The 19,346-nt window shown below is 41.0% G+C and overlaps 1 pseudogene; it reads left to right on the plus strand.

The window, feature by feature from the left end:
* Window positions 1–2,301: 2,301 nt before the first annotated feature.
* Window positions 2,302–17,943, plus strand: LOC126068784 (protein SDA1 homolog; annotated as a pseudogene).
* Window positions 17,944–19,346: the final 1,403 nt, after the last annotated feature.

Below are 19,346 nucleotides of genomic sequence, written 5' to 3' on the forward strand. Positions count from 1 at the left end.
GCCCCAGCTTCAGTTCTCATCAGGAGCTACACGGGCAGAGAAATTGGTTGCATACGATTTGGAATCCATTCAACACAAAGATGTATTAATGTGAAAACTGAAGACAAGTAATTGCAGAACATTTGACGAGCAAACTACTCCCAGAAATTAAATGGAGCAATTATGTATAAGCAGTTTTTATTTGCAAGCCTTTTGGATACTTTTTTTTACCCAAAATGTGAATGGCCATACAACTTTTTTCATCATAAACCAATGCCAGTTAATTACAAATATGCAGAGTAAACGGAACAGCATAAAGCATGGCACCTATATTCCCATTATCCCAATGTTACCTAATTAACCTTTGTGTATGGCTCTCCTGACTTTTCTTTCTACATATACCCAGACCAGCAACAGAGAAAATAGACCAAGAAGTACATATAGAGTTGGAGCTGTAGAAATATTGTGTGTGTGTGTGTGTGTGTGCACGCATGTGTTTACAAAACCAGAACTAAACTATAGTAGGGTTCTGGAAACTGCCCTCTTGCCTGTCCCTCCTACACGTCAAGGTCTGCTTGGCTGACCTAATCAGGCTTTGGAGTTCTGTTAAACCAAGAGACAGGGGATGCTCCAAACTGAGGGTTTAGCCTGAGGGAAGATGCTGGTGGGAAGAGGGTGCAAAGCTGGGAAATGCCTGCAGGAACCACTGGGGTAGGGGCGGGGCTGGTTTGGTCTGGTTGTGGAGGAGGTAGCACCTGAGATCCTCACCAGCACTTGCTGTGTCTGGCGGCCTGTGGGGTTTAGCTGATGAGGAGGTCAAGGCCCTATGCTTCACACACTCACGTTTCCAGTTCCTGGCAGGCGGCCCTTGGTGGTATGTGTTCTCCTCCTCTCATCCCTGCACCCTACAAACAATGGGCTGGTCCTTAAGTGTCCCAGGGATGTTCAGACCCAGGGTACTGCATTCCTACCCCTGCCCACTGTGGAAACAAAGAGAACAAGCAAGGGCTATTTATTCTGAGCTTGCTAGAGCAAGGGAGTCAGATACTATCATTTGTGTTTGGCAGGGACTCAAAAGCAGGCATGGGAGCCAGAAAGCTTTCTGGAAAAAGGAAGACTCAGGTATACCCTGATTGGAGGCTGCTGGCATCGGGAAACTGGGGAGGCAGGCTAACTAGAAGTGGGGGAATGATATCTGATGTGATTGGTTAGGGAGCATATTTGTCTTTCTCTGGTTGGTCAGGAATTGAAAAGAAAGCTGTCAGTTAATAATCAAGTCCTGGCCATTTGGGGCCCACTGCTACAGGGGTTGTTGCTTGGATTCCTGCGTTGGTTGCTGCAGGTAGTGGTTTGACTTCCTGGGCTAGATGCTACAGACTGTGGGTCAGAGTTCTATTTTTGTATATGGTCTGACCGCTGTCCATTTGTATATTCAGTCTCTCACCACACATTTGTCATTTTCATTGTCTCCTCAAATTGTCCAGTTTGAGGGTGCCGTTTTCTCCCTGATTAATGGAAATATTCTGAATGTAATTTTACTATTCATATTTCCTTCTCATATTCATTCTACTACATACTTTGGTCTATTGTGTTGTCATGATGTAACTGCTTTTTCAGGTTCTACATTTTTCACTCTAGTAATTTATGTGCATGTTTTAAAAGTGTGCCATGTGTTGAACACCAAAGATACAAGGTAATTATGAGCCCAAGAGGCAGAAAGGGCCACATAAATCAGAGACTACATCAGCCTGAGACCAGAAGAACTAGATGGTGCCCGGCTACAGTCGATGACTGCCCTGACAGGGAACACAACAGAGAACCCCTGGGGGAGCAGGAGAGCAGTGGGATGCAGCCCTCAAATTCTGGTAAAAAGACCAGACTTAATGTTCTGACTGAGACTAGAAGGACCCCAGAGGTCATGGTTCCCAGACCTTCTGTTAGCCCAAGACAGGAACCATTCCCAAAGCCAACTCTTCAGACAGGGATTGGACTGGACTATGGGATAGAAAATGATGCTGGTGAGGGATGGGCTTCCTAGATCAAGTGGACACCTGAGACTATGTGGGCAGGTCCTGTCTGGAGGAGAGATGGGAGGGCAGAGGGGGTCAGAGGCTGGCCGAATGGACAGGAAAATAGAGAGTGGAGGGAGGAAGTGTGCTGTCTCATTGGGAGGAGAGCAACTAGGAGTGTATATAAATTTTTGTATGAGAGACTGACTTGATTTGTAAACTTTCACTTAAAGCACAATAAAAATTAAAAAACAAGTGTGCCATGTGTCAACAGCATGCATTGTCCTAGGATGCTCTGGAGAGTGCCAAGCTCATGGCCTTGACCTTTGAGGAAGTTCGTGAGTCCTGGCATGTGGGAGCAGCTGGCATGAGTAGAGGCTTTTGGCTGGGACAATTCATAGGAGAACCACAAGATCATGGCCTCTTGTGTTCAGACCAACTTTGGCTGGATAGTTGGGAACTTCAGCATGAAAAGGAAGTGATGTCATCAATCTCTCCATACCAGCCAACACAAAATTTATATTATCAGGGCAGACCTTTCTTTTCAGCTTCAGTCTCTTTGACATTTTTTAGGCATTTTGTTGCATTTGCAGATACCTAAAACTCAACTTTAACCTCATTTGGCTATGATGATGTAAGCCCTGGAGGGTAGCAACGTTGGTTGTTTTTACTCCTGTACAGTCAACACCATAATTAATTGGTAGATAGATGCTCAAAAAACATTTGTTGAATTTTGAAGAAATAAGTATATTGTTCCTTTCAGCTGAAAGTGTCAGAGCATGTTGCTATAACATAATTTACTTAATCAAATTATATTTAGCTTTTTTCATATTTTAGGATATGTTTCAAATAATATTTCCCTTGTTTTATACCTATAGTTTTTAGTGTTATTGAGTAATTTTTTTAAGAAAAATTCTGAGATGTGGGGTTAACATACTAAATGCTATGAGCATTTTTTATGGCAAACCATGTGTATTGCCAACTGTTTCTGAATAGGGATAAAAAAATAGCAATACTAGGCTAAAACATAGTTTAAAAAAATTTTTTTTTAATCTTCACTCATATGATCAGTGTACAATCTTCTCGTTTGTTTCCTTTAGTCTTCTTTCCTAGAAGAAGGCTGACTGACAATCTGGGTGTCAGAGTAAATGTCAAACTACTCTGGAAACAAACAGTAGACTAAATACAAAAAAAAAATTGCAGTTGAATATTTATTCTTAGATACCTAAAAGGCATAAGATCTTTCCAAGGTGAATTTCAGACAACTTATTCTTTTTTTTGTTTTTATTATTTATTGTGGTTAAAATATACATATCAAAACATTTGCCAGTATAACTTCCACATTTACAATTCAGTGACATTGATTACATTTTTCATGTTGTGCCACCACTACCGCTATCCTTTTCCAAAATATTTCACCACCATTAACATAAACTTATTGTTAGTTACTGTCGAGTAGATTCTGACTCATGGTGACCCCATGTGTGCAGAGTAGAACTGCTCGATAGGGTTTTCAAGGCTGTGACCTTTAGGAAGCAGATCGCCAGGCCTGTCTTCTGAGGTGACTCTGAGTGGGTTTGAACTGCCAGCCTTTTGGTTAGTGGTCAAGCTCCTAACCATTTGCACGACCCAGGGATTCTAATGTCCCCCAAACAAAAACTCCCCACTTCCCTCTCACTCCCACGCTGGTAACTATTAATAATCTTTGGTTTCTATATATTTGCTTATTTCATAATAAGTGAGATCATACAGTGTTTGTCCTTTTGTGACTGACTTATTTCTCTCAGCATAATGTTTCAAGGTTCATCCATGTTGTGGCACGCATCAGAGCTTCATTTCTCTTTACAGCTGCGTAATATTGCATTCTCGATGGCAGCGGGTTTTTTTTTTTAATATTGCATTGTACGTATAGATCACATTTAAAAAATAATTTATTTTTGTTGTTGTTGAAAATATACACAGCAGAACATACACCAATTCAACAATATCTACATGCACGATTCATTGACATTGATTATGTTCTTCAAGTTGTGCAACCATTCTCACCCTCGTTTTCTGAATTGTTCCTCTTCCGTTAACATAAATTCACTGCCCCCTAAGCTTTCCATCTAACCTTTCAAATTGCTGTTGTCAATTTGATCCCATAAAGATAGTTCTTTAAAAGAGAACAATGCTCAAGGCAGCCATTCTTTACTAATTAAGCTAAACTATTTTTTATTTTTTGCTTTAAAGAAGACTTCAGGGGATTTTTTTTGGTTTAAAGTTTAAAGATCATCTCAGGGCTATAGTTTCAGGTTTTTGTCCAGCCTAAATGGCTCCAGAAAATCTGAATTCCATGAGAATTTGAAATTCTGTTCTACAAGTTTCCCCTTCTGATCAGGATTCTTCTTTAGAATTTCTGATCAAAAGTTCAGTAAGGGAGGCTGGGCACCAATCAGTTCTTCTGGTCTCATGGCAAAGGAGATGGTGGTTCATGGAGGCAATTAGCTATCCATACCATTTCCCCCTCCTATTCCTTGCTTTCGTTCTTCCTCTGTTGCTCCAGGCAAATAGAGACCAGTTGTTGTAACTTGGATGGCTGCTTGCAAGCTTTTAAGATCCCAGGCACTATTCAATGAGCTAGGAGGCAGAAGCTGGACAATGAATAAGAAAGACCAAAGAAGAATTGATGCCTTTGGATTGTGGTGTTGGTGAAAAATATTGAATATACGTGGACTGCCAAAAGAACAAACAAATCTGTCTTGGAAGAAGTACAACCAGAATGCTCCTTAGAAGCAAGGATGCTGAGACTGCGTCTTACATACTTTGGACATGTTGTCAGGAGGAATCACTCCCTGGAGAAGGACATCATGCTTGGCAGAGTACAGGGTCAGCGGAAAAGAAGAAGACCCTCAACGAGGTGGATTGACACAGTGGCTGCAACAATGAGCTCAAGCATAACAACGATTGTGAGGATGGCTCAGGACCGGGGAGTGTTTCGTTCTGTTGTGCATAGGGTCGCTATGAGTCGGAACCAACCGACAGCACCTAACAACAACAACAACAGGAGGTAGAACAGAAGCACTAAAGATGATATTAGGAGGTGGAGCCAAGATGGCGGAATAGACAGACGCTTCCATCAAGCCCTCTTTACAACAGAGACCCCAAAAAACAAGTGAAACGAGTATATTTGTGACAAGCTGGGAGCCCTGAGCATCAAAGGCAAGCTTAGACAACGAACTGAGGGGAAGGGGGAGGAAGAGACCATTCAGAAGTGGAGAGGAGTTACCGGACTTGAATCGCGGGGAGCCCCCAGGCACCATTCCCGGAGCGGCGGAGGCAGCCGGCTGGTCCTAGCATTGGGCCACAGTTTCCTCAGGGAGAAGCAGCCAGCCACACAGCCCACTCACATCTCCGGAACCTGAGGAGAAGGGTGCTCTCGGCAAAAGCTAAGTATTTGCGTATACTTTACCGTGCCCCCCACCCCCATGCCAGCTTCAGCGGCTGAATCCCTAGGCCTGAGATAGACCCTGGTGAGCACCTAGAGCCATCCTCCCACCCTTGGGGAAGGAAAAAAATTGCAACTGGAGGGAAAAGATAATTTGCTAGCTCCATTAACTGGGGGAGCTCAGGACAGAGGCGGCTCCTGTCCAGGCATAAACCATCCGTGGACCTTGAGCACCTTTCCCTTCTGCATGAACCTGTGTGGGTCTACTTCGAGAGAATAGACCCTTGTTGGCAAACTCCAACCATTTCAGCTATGCGGTGGAGAGGTGGGTGTTTGACGTCTGACATTGTTTTACCTATTAAACAACGTCCTCACCTACCCACAACAGGGACCTAAGGACTGGTAGCTCCACTCAGGTCACCCAGCCACCCACAACAGGGATCCAAAGATAACTGGTACCTCCCAGTCCTTACAACAAAAACTTTGGGTGCCCATGGTCCCTGTGCAGGGCCCACCCACCAAAATGCTCTAGGGAACAGAGACGCGTTTTCCTCAGAGACACGTAGGGGTCGGTTCTCAGATCCCTGCCTTGTTCAGAGCATGACCCCCTGCTGCAATCAGATACAGGTATATACACCAATCACCCCTGCCCCTCTAAGCCTGTAGCACAGAGCCTGTACCACATACTTGATATTAGCTACCTGGAAACGTGAGCTGAATTCATACAAGAAAACTGAATGGACTCCTAGACTGATATACCTGATGACAGCTCTAGCCAGCTGGGGACAGGACACCGGAGCTCCAAAGGCAAAAATAATCAAACTAGCTCACTCAAGCAACCCATAGGGGTATAGCAAAACAAAACAAAGCAAGCAGCTATGACACAGTAAGCAAGCATAAACTAATACAATAACTTATAGATGGCTCAGAGACAACAGTCAATATCAAGTCACATAAGGCAACAGGCCATGATCACCTCAACAGGCTCTCAACACAAAGAATCCAGGGATCTTTTAGATGAAAGTGCATCCCTGGAATTACCAGATGCAGAATACAAAAGTTTAATATACAGAACCCTTCAAGACATCAGGAAGGATATGAGGCAATATGCAGAACAAGCCAAGGAACACACAGATAAAGCAACTGAAGAAATCAGAAAGATTATTCAGGAACATGATGAAAAGTTTAATAAGCTGGAAAAATCCACAGACAGATAGCAATCAGAAATTCAGAAGATTAACAATAAAATTACAGAATTAGATAACTCAATAGAAAGTCAGAGGAGCAGAATTGAGCAAGTACAAGCTAGAATTTCTGAACTCGAAGATAAATCACTTGGCACTAATATATTTGAAGAAAAATCAGATAAAAGAATTAAAAAAAATGAAGAAATCTTAAGAATCATGTGGGACTCTATCAAGAGAAATAACCTACAAGTGATTGGAGTACCAGAACAGGGAGGGGTAACAGAAAATACAGAGAAAATTGTTGAGGATTTGTTGGCAGAAAACTTCCCTGATATTGTGAAAGATGAGAAGATATCTATCCAAGATGCTCATCGAATTCCACATAAGGTAGATGTTGAAAGAAAGTCACCAAGACATATTATAATCAAGCTTGCCAAAATCAAAGATAAAGAGACAATTATAAGAGCAGCGAGGGATAAAGGAAAAGTCACCTACAAAGGATAGCCAGTAAGAATAAGCTCGGACTACAATACACCAAGAAGATATAACCATATTAAATATTTATGCACCCAATGACAGGGCTGCAACATACATAAAACAAACTCTATCAGCATTGAAAAGTGAGATAGAGAGCTCCACAATAATAGTAGGAGACTTCAACACACCGCTTTTGGTGAAGGGCAGGACATCCAGAAAGAAGCTCAATAAAGACATGGAAGATCTAAATGCCACAATCAAACAACTTGACCTTGTAGACATATACAGAACACTCCACCCAACAGCAACCAACTATACTTTTTTTTCTAGTGCACATGGAACATTCTCTAGAATAGACCACATATTGGGTCATAAAGCAAGCCTTAGCAGAATCCAAAACATTGAAATATTACAAAGCATCTTCTCTGACCATAAGGCCATAAAAGTGGAAATCAATAACAGAAAAAGCAGGGAAAAGAAATCAAACACTTGGAAACTGAACAATACCCTCCTGAAAAAAGACTGGATTACAGAAGACATTAAGGATGGAATAAAGAAATTCAGAGAATCCAATGAGAATGAAAACACTTCCTATCAGAACCTTTGGGACACAGCAAAAGCAGTGCTCAGAGGCCAGTTTATATCAATAAACTCACACATCCAAAAAGAAGAAAGGGCCAAAATCAAAGAACTATCCCTACAACTTGAACAAATAGAAAGAGAGCAACAAAAGGAACCCTCAGGCACCAGAAGAAAACAAATAATAAAAATTAGAGCTGAACTAAATGAAATAGAAAACAGAAAAACAATTGAAAGAATTAACAAGACCAAAAGCTGGTTCTTTGAAAAACTCAACAAAATTGATAAACCATTGGCCAAACTGACAAAAGAAAAACAGGAGAGGAAGCAAATAATCCGAATAGGAAATGAGATGGGCGATATTACAACAGACCCAACTGAAATTAAAAGAATCATATCAGATTACTATGAAAAAGTATACTCAAACAAATTTGAAAACCTAGCAGAAATGGATGAATTCCTAGAAACACACTACCTACCTAAACTAACACAAACAGAGGTAGAACAACTAAATAGACCCATAACAAAAGAAGAGATTGAAAAAGTAATCAAAAAACTCCCAACAACAACAACAAAAAAAGCCCTGGTCCTGACGGCTTCACTGCACAGTTCTACCAAACTTTCAGAGAAGAGTTAACACCGCTACTACTAAAGGTATTTCAGAGCATAGAAAAGGATGGAATACTACCAAACTCATTCTATGAAGCCACCATATCCCTGATACCAAAACCAGGTAAAGACACCACAAGAAAAGAAAATTATAGACCTATATCCCTCATGAATGTAGATGCAAAAATCCTCAACAAAATTCTAGCCAATAGAATTCAACACTACATCGAAAAAATAATTCAGCATGACCAAGGGGGATTCATACCAGGTATGCAGGGATGGTTCAACACTAGAAAAACAATTAATGTAATCCACCACATAAATAAAACAAAAGGCAAGAATCGCATGATTTTATCAATTGATGCAGAAAAGGCATTTGACAAAGTTCAACGCTCATTCATGATAAAAACTCTCAGCGAAATAGGAATAGAAGGAAAATTTCTCAACATAATAAAGGGCATTTATACAAAGCCAACAGCCAACATCACCCTAAATGGAGAGAGCCTGAAAACATTCCCACTGAGATCAGGAACCAAAGAATGCCCTTTATCACCACTCTTATTCAACATTGTGCTGGAAGTCCTAGCCAGAGCAATTAGACTAGATAAAGAAATAAAGGGCATCCAGATTGGCAAGGAAGAAGTCAAAGTATCTTTATTTGCAGATGACATGATCTTATACACAGAAATCCCTAAGGAATCCTCCAGAAAACTACTGAACCTAATAGAAGAGTTCAGCAGAATATTGGGATATATGATAAACATACAAAAATCAGTTGGATTCCTCTATGCCAACAAAAAGAACATCGAAGAGGAAATCACCAAATCAATGCCATTTACAGTAGCCCCTAAGAAGATAAAATACTTAGGAATAAATCTTACCAGAGATGTAAAAGACTTATACAAAGAAAACTACTGTACATTTCTGCAAGAAACCAAAAGAGACACAAGTGGAAGAACATACCTTGCTCGTGGATAGGAAGACTTAACATAAAAATGTCTAATCTACCCAAAGCGATCTATACATTTAATGCAATTCTGATCCAAATCCCAAGGACATTCTTTAATGAGATGGAGAAACAAATGACCAATTTCATATGGAAGGGAAAGAGGCCCCGGATAAATAAGGCATTACTGAAAAAGAAGAACAAAGTGGGAGGCCTTACTTTATCTGATTTTAGAACCTATATTTTTTATTATACTGCCACAGTAGTCAAAACAGCCTGGTACTGGTACAACAACAGGTACATGGACCAATGGAACAGAATTGAGAATCCAGACATAAATCAGTCCACATATGAGCAGTTGATATTTGACAAAGGCCCCAAAACAGTTAAATGGGGGAAAAGACAGTCTTTTTAACAAATGGTGCTGGCATACCTGGATATCCATCTGCAAAAAAATGAAACAAGACCCATACCTCACTCCATGCACAAAAATGAACTCAAAATGGATCAAAGACCTAAACATAAAATCTAAAACGATAAAGATCATGGGAGAAAAAATAGGGACAACGTTAGGAGCCCTAATACATGGTATAAACAGTATACAAAACACTATAAAGAACGTAGAAGAAAAACTAGATAACTGGGAGCTCCTAAAAATCAAACACTTATGCTCATCCAAAGATTTTACCAAAGGAGTAAAAAGACTACCTACAGACTTGGGAAAAGTTTTTACCTATGACATTTCTGATCAGAGCCTGATCTCTAAATCTACACGATACTGCAAAAACTCAACTGCAAAAAGACAAATAACCCAATTAAAAAATGGGCAAAAGATATGAATAGACACTTCACTAAAGAAGACACTCGGGTAGCTAACAGATATATGAGGAAATGTTCACAATCATTAGCCATTAGAGCAATGCAGATCAAAACTACAACGAGATCTCATCTCACTCCAACAAAGGCTGGCATTAATCCAAAAAACGCAAAATAATAAATGTTGGAGAGGCTGTGGAGAGATTGGAACACTTCTACACTGCTGGTGGGAATGTAAAATGGTACAACCACTTTGGAAATCTGTCTGGCGTTTCCTTAAAAAGTTAGAAATAGAACTACCATACAACCCAGAAATCCCACTCCTCGGAATATATCCTAGAGAAATAAGAGCCTTTACACGAACAGATATATGCACACCCATGTTTATTGCAGCACTGCTTACAATAGCAAAAAGCTATGGATAAATAAATTATGGTATATTCACACAATGGAATACTATGCATCGGTAAAGAACAGTGATGAATCTGTGAAACATTTCATAACATGGAGGAAACTGGAAGGCATTATGCTGAATGAAATTAGTTGCAAAAGGACAAATATTGTATAAGACCACTATTATAAGATCTTGAGAAATAGTTTAAACTGAGAAGAACACATTCTTTTGTGGTTACGAGGGGGGGAGGGAGGGAGTGTGGGAGAGGGTTATTTACTGATTAGATAGTAGATAAGAACTACTTTAGGTGAAAGGAAGGACAATACTCAATACAGGGAAGGTCAGCTCAACTGGACTGGACCAAAAGCAAAGAAGTTTCCTGGATAAACTGAATGCTTCGAAGTTCAGCGGAGCAAGGACAGGGGTTTGGGGGCTATGGCTTCAGGGGACATCTAAGTCAATTGGTAAAATAAATTCTATTAAGAAAACATTCTGCATCCCACTTTGAAGTGTGGCGTCCGGGGTCTTAAATGCTAACAAGCGGCCATCTAAGATGCATCAATTGATCTCAACCCACCTGGAGCAAAGGAGAATGAAGAACACCAAGGACACAAGATAATTATGAGCCCAAGAAACAGAAAGGGCCACATGAACTAGAGACTTACATCATCCTGAGACCAGAAGAACTAGATGGTGTCCGGCTACAACCGATGACTGCTCTGACAGGGAGCACAGCAGAGAACCCCTGAGGGAGCAGGAGAACAGTGGGATGCAGACCCCAGATTCTCATAAAAAGACCAGACTTAATGGTCTGACTGAGACTAGAAGAATCCCGGAGGTCATGGTCCCCAAACCTTCTGTTGGCCCAGGATAGGAACCATTCCCAAAGACAACTAACTCATCAGACCTAGGATGGTCTGGACAATGGGTTGGAGAGAGATGCTGATGAAAAGTGAGCTACTTGTATCAGGTGGACACTTGAGACTGTGTTGGCATCTCCTGTTTGGAGGGGAGATGGGAGGGTAGAGAGGGTTAGAAACTGGCAAAATGGTCACGAAAGGAGAGACTGGAAGGAGGAAGCGGGCTGACTCATTAGGGGGAGAGTAAATGTGAGTACGTAGTAAGGTGTATATAAGTTTATATGTAAGAGACTGACTTGATCTGTAAACTTTCACTTAAAGCTCAATAAAAATTATTTTTAAAAAAAGCTAGAAATAGAACTACCATATGATCCAGCAATCCCACTCCTTGGAATATATCCTAGAGAAATAAGAGCCTTTACACGAACACGTATATGCACACCAATGTTTATTGCAGCACTGTTTACAATAGCAAAAACATGGAAACAACCAAGGTGCCCATCAATGGATGAATGGATAAATAAGTCATGGTATATTCACTTGATGGAATACTACGCATCGATAAAGAACAGTGAGGAATTTGTGAAACATTTTATAACATGGAGGAACCTGGAAGGCATTATGCTGAGTAAAATTAGTTGCAAAAGAACAAATATTGTATAAGACCACTATTATAAGAACTTGAGAAATAGTTTAAACTGAGAAGAAAGCATTCTTTTGTGGTTACGAGAGGGGGGGGGAGGGAGGGTGGGAAAGGGGTATTCAGTAATTAGATAGTAGATAAGAACTACTTTAGGTGAAGGTGAAGACAGCACACAATGCAGGGGTGGTCAGAATAATTGGACTAAAACAAAAGCAAAGAAGTTTCCTGGATAAACTGAATGCTTCGAAGGCCAGCGTAGCAGGGGCAGGGGTCTGGGGACCACGGTTTCAGGGGACATCTAAGTCAACTGGCATAATAAAATCTATTAAGAAAACATTCTGCATCCCACTTTGAAGAGTGGCGTCTGGGGTTAAAGGCTAGCAAGCAGCCATGTAAGATGCATCAATTGGTCTCAACCCACCTGGATCAAAGGAGAATGAAGAACACCAAGGACACAAGGTGATTACGAGCCCAAGAGATAGAAAGGGCCACATGAACCAGCAACTATATCATCCTGAGACCAGAAGAACTAGATGGTGCACAGCTACAACTGATGACTGCCCTGACAGGGAACACAACAGAGAACCCTTGAGGGAGCAGGAGAGCAGTGGGATGCAGACCCCAAATTCTCATAAGACCAGACTTAATGGTCTGACTGAGACTAGAAGGACCCCGGTGGTCACGGCCCCCAGACCTTCTGTTGGCCCAGAACAGGAACCATTCCCAAAGCCAACTCTCCAGACATGGATTGGACTGGACAATGGGTTGGAGAGGGCTGCTGGTGAGGAGTGAGCTTCTTGGATCAGGTGGACACTTGAGACTATGTTGGCATCTCCTGCCTGGAGGGGAGATGAGAGTGTGGAGGGGGTTAGAAGCTGGCAAAAAGGACACGAAAAGAGAGAGTGGAGGGAGAGCGCAGACTGTCTCATTCGGGGAAGAGTAACTGGGAGTGTGTAGCAAGGTGTATATGGGTTTTTGTGTGAGAGACTGACTTGATTTGTAAACTTTCACTTAAAGCACATTAAAAATTATTTAAAAAAAAAAGATGATATTAGGCCAGTTAACGGGGATGTCCCATGAAACCATGACCCTAAGTCTCTAAATCAAAGAACCAAATCCCATGAGGCGTTTGGTTTTACATAAGCAGCCTCAGCAGCTCTTTTTTTTTTTTTTTGGTAACTATAAAAAAAATTTTTTTTTTATATCTATCATACAACATTTGCCATTTCAACTTTTTATGGGTGTGCAGCTTATTGACAGCAATAACATTAATCTCTGTGCAACCCTACCTTTAATCAATGTGATTTTTCCACCACCGGAAACTGAAACTCAGTGCTTCATAAGCAATAACTCCCCTTTTCTCCTCCCTCTGGCCCTTGGTAACCACTAAGAAACTTTGGTCTCTATACATTTGCCTGTTATTGTCTTTTTATGTAAATGAGGTCATGCAATATTTGTCTTTTTGCCATTGATTTATTTAAACTACTACATGGCTCAACTGTGAATAGTTCACATAGTCAAAATAATAAATACTGACTATTGATCTGAACAAATTACATATTTTAAGAGGATAGAATCTTGGGAAGTTGGGGGTAAATGCTGGGAATGGGGAGAACTGTGTGAAAGAGCTAAATTGGTAACTCTCATGGTGGAAAGTCAAAAGGTAATGCCTGGAAAAGTAAGAAATAGCAATATATACATGTAATTTAGAGATGTGGAGGTAATAACAAAAGAATACTTAAAAGAATTCAAAGTAGTTGCCACTTTGAAGAGCTGGAAAAGGAGAGGAGGAGTAAAAGAAATGCTTTTTTTTTTCCCAATAAGGGAAAAGCCCTGTAGAAATGTGATAATTTTCACTAAAAAAAAAAAGCAGGTATAATTTTGATAAAATATAAAATTAATTTCTTCTTGAGGACAACGCAAATTACGTAAATGATTTTTTTTTTTGCTAAGTCTTCTAGGTAGATTAGAGACAAATTTTTAGTTCAAACTTGTCCTGGTGTTAATATTCTGTTCCTCTATTTTTCCTGACCCTAAACTTTACCTATTTATTTTGGCCATTTGGTATATGGAACTTTAGAAGCATCCTGAAATTCAATGAAAAGCAAAGAAGGCAGCAATAAATGAATTAACAAATGATAAATCACCAGGAACTTGTTCATTTCTGTCTATGTGGGTGACATCAGCCACGTGTTGTTCCCTCTTAACAGGAGGATCACGATCTGTCTCAGGGGCAGCAAGTTTATAATCTGCCACTTCCTGTGACCCACTTGCTCCCAGTCTGAGGCTCTGGTGACAGGCCAGGATATCTGCTGCCACTATGAATTCCTGTCCCTAAGGCTGTCTTCACCTCCCATGAGCCACTATATTCCTCTGGAACCAGGAACCTCTGGGGAGAGTTCCCGTTAGCTGACATGTTCACACCAGACTTCAGTCCTTGGTCTGTCTTGCTGACAACGCCACCCTTCCTGGGAGCCCCAAGCCTGGGGGTATGTGAACTGGACCAGAGTTGCTGCAATCAAAGGAAAATCCCAGTCTTAACTAAGGGATCTGGTCCAGGGACTCTGCAGAGTCCAAGAAACTCAGAAAAGACAGTAACTACATGGTCAATCATTCCATATTCACACACAAAAATTAAACATGTACTGGTATGAAATGGTATTAAGGAATTATTGTTAATTTTAATAGATGTGATAATGATGTTAAAACAAATAGTATTCATTTATTAGAGATACATACTGAAATATGTGCAGGTGAAATACTATGTCTGGGATTTACCTTAAAAATACTTTAGCAAGGGCAAAGTGAACTGATGTCTGCAACTTACTTTGAAATGCATCAGGATAAGATTAATTGGTGGATAGACAGATGAATAGATGAAGATATAAGCACATATAGCAAAATGTTAATTATAGAATCTAGGTGATAGGTATATGAGTATTCACTATACAAGTCTTTCAACTTTTCTGTATGTTTGAAAATTTTCATAACAAAATATTAAGGGACGGGGGAAATCCCCAGCAAAAGCAAAATTTCAGATTCCAAGCCACAGCCGAGACAGGTTGGTGGCTTTCCACGGTGTGAGTTTTCTGAGAACGGCTTGTTGCAGAGCCAGTCTGCAGCCAACATGTCCAGCAGAAACTGCCCAGAAACTTGTCACAATTACAGGATCTGATCAAGCGGGACCCACTGGCCAACATGGAGTATAATCTACAGCAGTATAATCACTACAAATCTGATGTGGAGATTTTCAAATTACAACCAAGTAAACCCAGCAAAGAAGCTGATGTTTCACAAGCACAGATTGGTCACTGTTACCCAGAGCATCTAAGTAACTTTCTCAAGAGCTGAAAGATTTCTCTCCTCTAATCACACTGTCTTGCATCCAGATCTTCGAACAAGATTTTGTAAAGCTTTGATCTTGCTAAGAAATAACTCATCGGTCCATCAAGATTGCTAGAGCTCTTCTTTGAACTTCTGTATTGTCTCGATAAGCTTCTGCAGGAGACTTTATACACTCATATTGTGACTGATATCAAGAATATAAACTTAAAACATAAGAACAAAAAGGGAGTATAGTATCGTAGAACTTTATACACCATGTTAAGAGTCAGTAATGCGACTGAAGCAAAAATATCTTTGGATGTGATGACTGAACTTTGCAGAAGAAACATCTGAGATGATTTCAAAACTGTCAGTGTTATCACAGCTGCATGTTTCTCTGTAGGGGCAGTGTCTTACCTCCTTTAACTTCACAAGGGTGAAGGAGAACAAAGATCGACAGTGCAAGGCTGACTCCCATGAGGCGGAGGTCAAACATGCCTTCTGTCTCCTCCATCTTTACCAATTCTGACACTAACTGTCCCTCCCATGGCACTCTCTATTTTCTCTGCAAGGGTTTGATAATTCATTGCAGTGGCAACACAGAACTCACAGACCATACTTAGGATTATGGGGTTTATTAGGGAAGTAACAGGTTACAATTTAGGCTCAGGAATGCTCAGGATACAGTTCTTCCATCAGGACAGCCTCTTCCCAGCCATGCTCATAAGCACACCTCTGCCTGGCCCTAGGCCTCTGCCCAAAGGCACTCAGCTTTCTCTCTCTGTGGGCCAAGAAGCCCACCATGCCGTCTCTCTGCTGCCAGGTCTCTGCTGCTGCTTCTTGAGCTCGCTGTCTCCCTCTGTCTCCTGGTTTTAGGAGCTTCTCAGCACAGGAATCCGGGGTCCAAAGGACGTGCTGGCTCCTGGCTGTTCTCGCTTGGTGATAGTGAGATTCTCTCTCCCGCCTCTGGGATGGCTCACCTCAAGCCCAGGAGGATGGCTAAACTGTCCAGTCCCTTTGGTGGCCCACAATTACCACATCTGCACAGTTCCGCCGAATCACTTGAGTGGAAGTTACAGGACCATGGCTAGAAAGACCACACAAAAGTGATCCATTATACCACAGTCATCATGATATTAGTTGCTGCTATGACATTCTTCCTAGGGAAAGATGAGGAGAAACAGGACAGTAACTCAAAATCTGAGGACGAAGGACTTGCTAGTGCAGTATGCCACAGGAAAGAAAAGCTTCAAACACGAGAAAAGGTTGGAAAAGGCTATGAATGTCCTGAGGAAACAAAAGAAGAAAAACAAAAAAACAAGAGTGTTTAATTTTTCAGCTATTCACTTGATTCATGATCCCCAAGATTTTGCAGAAAAATTACTAAGGCAGCTATAGAGCTCTAAGGAAAGGCTTGAAGGGAAGATGTAGCTCATGAACCTTGTCTCCAGATTGGTGGGAATTCATGAGCTTTTTCTCTTTGACTTCTATCTTCTTGTGCCAAGATTCCTGCAGTCCCACCAAACAGAAGTAACAAAGATCCCTGTTTTCTGGATAAGCATCTTATCACCTGGTAGCTCCGGAATTTATTCAGCCATTGCTCATGACTGTGGCCAACAATTTTGTTACCAATAAGAACCCTGACAAAGTCATGACAGTAGGAATCAATGCCATAAAAGAGATAACAGCTCTATATCCTCTAGCCATGACTGAATAACTTCTCCAAGACCTAGCCCAGTATAAAACATGCAAAGATAAGAATGTGATGATGTCCACTAGAGTTCTGATTCAGCTCTTCCAAACACTGAATCCTCAGATGTTACAAGGTAAGCCTATAGAGGCCTCAATAGAAGCAAGAGTGCAAGAATATGGAGTATTAGATGGTAAAGGTTACATTCCAGGAGCAGAAATTCTGGATGTGGAAAAAGAGGAAGAGAATGATGAAAATGGGTGGCAAAGTACCAGTCTCAGTGAGGAGGATGCCAATAGTGAATGAGTTGACCTGCACCATTCTGATAAAGAACAGCAAGAAATCTCCAAGAAGCTGAACAGCATGCCTGTGGAGGAGCAGAAAGCCAAAGCTGCAGCCATCAGTACTAGCCCAGTTTTGACCCAGGAAATCTTCCAAAAAATCCACATGGGCCAACTAAAAAAAGAACTCAGTGCTGCTCCTGGGGAAAGCAGAGAAAAAAGGAAATATGGTGAAATAGAGAGCAAGAAGGAGCCCAGGGATGAGTTACTTTCACTTTGGCACCTTGAAAGCATTCATAAAAAGCCGAAGTCTAACAAGGACATAAGTCTAGCAGCTGCAAATGCTGGAAAGGCAGATCAAAAAGAATTTGTGAGGAAGAAAAACAGAATGAATCCATTTTCCAGTCCCACAAATAAACAGAAAAAAAACCAAAAGAACTTAATGATGATACGGCATAGCCAGAATACCCCATAAAAAAGTGTTCCTTCAGAGAAAATTGGAGCCCTGGTGGTACAGTGGTTAAGAGTTCAGCTGCTAACCAAAAGGTGAGCAGTTCGAATCCACCGGCAGCTCCTTGGGAGCCCTATGGGGCAGTTCTACTCTGTCCTACAGGGTCACTATGAGCTGGAATCGACTGGACAGCAAATGGGTTTTGCTTTTCAGAGAAAAGCAGCTGGTGCTATGAGACGCACTTTTTAAAAAGACACAAAAAATGAACTAACTTCCAAGCAAGGTTTCCACTCCAAGATTTGTCATTAGCAAATCTTAAAATGTCCAGAAACACTGATTTTTGAAAACCACAGTAAAACAACAACAAAAACCAAATTCCATGGAATATATGAAACAAGAATGGCAAATTGATATTTGTTCGAGCTGGGTAGCAGTCCAGCTTTCCCGTGCATATGAGGCAATTAAAAACACCATGGCTTGGGTCAGGCGCACCTTAGTCCTTAAAGTGACATCTTTGCTTTTTAACACTTTAAAGAGGTCTTTTGCAGCAGATTTGCCCAGTGCAGTGCATCATTTGATTTCTTGACTGCTGCTTCCATGGGCGTTGATTGTGGATCCAAGTAAAATGAAAACCATGACAACTTCAATCTTTTTTTCGTTTATCATGATGTTGCTCATTAGTCCAGTTGTGAGGATTTTTGTTTTCTTTATGTTGAGGTGCAATCCATACTGAAGGCTGTGGTCTTGGATCTTCAGTAAGTGCTTAAAGTCTTCTTCCCTTTCAGGAAACAGCGTTGTGTCATTTGCGTATCACAGGTTGTTAATAAGTCTTCCTCCAACCTGATGCTGCGTTCTTCTTCATATAGTCCACCTTCTCAGATTATTTGCTCAGCATGCAGATTGAATACGTATGGTGAAAGGATACAACCCTGACCACGCCTTTCCTGACTTTAAACCCGTTGTTCTGTTCAAACGACTGGAATGTCCCTTCTTCGCAGTGTTATCCGTAATTTGTTATGATGCACACAGTCGAATGCCTTTGCATAATCAATAGAACACAGGTAAACATCCTTCTGGTATTCTCTGCTTTCAGCCAGGATCCATCTGATATCAGCGGTGATATCCCTGGGTCCAGGTCCTCTTCTGAATCTGGCCTGAATTTCTGGCAGTTCCCTGTTGATGTACTACTTCAACCGCTTTTGAATGATCTTCAGCAAGATCTGACATCCATTTTGGCCTTTTCTCCCTTTCCTGTCTTTTTAACAACCTCTTGCTTTCTTCGTGTGTGCAGTCCTTGATATCATTCCACAACTTGTCTGGTCTTTGGTTTTCAATGAATCAAATCTATTCTTGAGATGGTCTTTAAATTCAAGTGAGATATACACAAGGTCGTACTTCAGCTCTTGTGGACTTGTTCTAATTTTTTTCAACTTCATCTTGTACTTGCATAGAGCAATTGGTGGTCTGCTCCACAGGCAGTCCTTGGCCTTTTTCTGACTGATGATATTGAGCTTCTCCATCATCTTTTCCCACAGATGTAGTCGATTTGATTCCTGTGTATTCTGTCTGGTGAAGTCCATGTGTATAGTTGCCGTTTATGTTGTTGAAAAAAGGTATTTGCAACAAAGAAGTCTTTGGTCTTGCAAAATTCTATCATTCAGTCTCTGGTGTATT

This window comes from Elephas maximus, chromosome X (genome assembly GCF_024166365.1).
Source record: "Elephas maximus indicus isolate mEleMax1 chromosome X, mEleMax1 primary haplotype, whole genome shotgun sequence".
In the NCBI taxonomy this organism is placed as follows: domain Eukaryota; kingdom Metazoa; phylum Chordata; class Mammalia; order Proboscidea; family Elephantidae; genus Elephas; species Elephas maximus.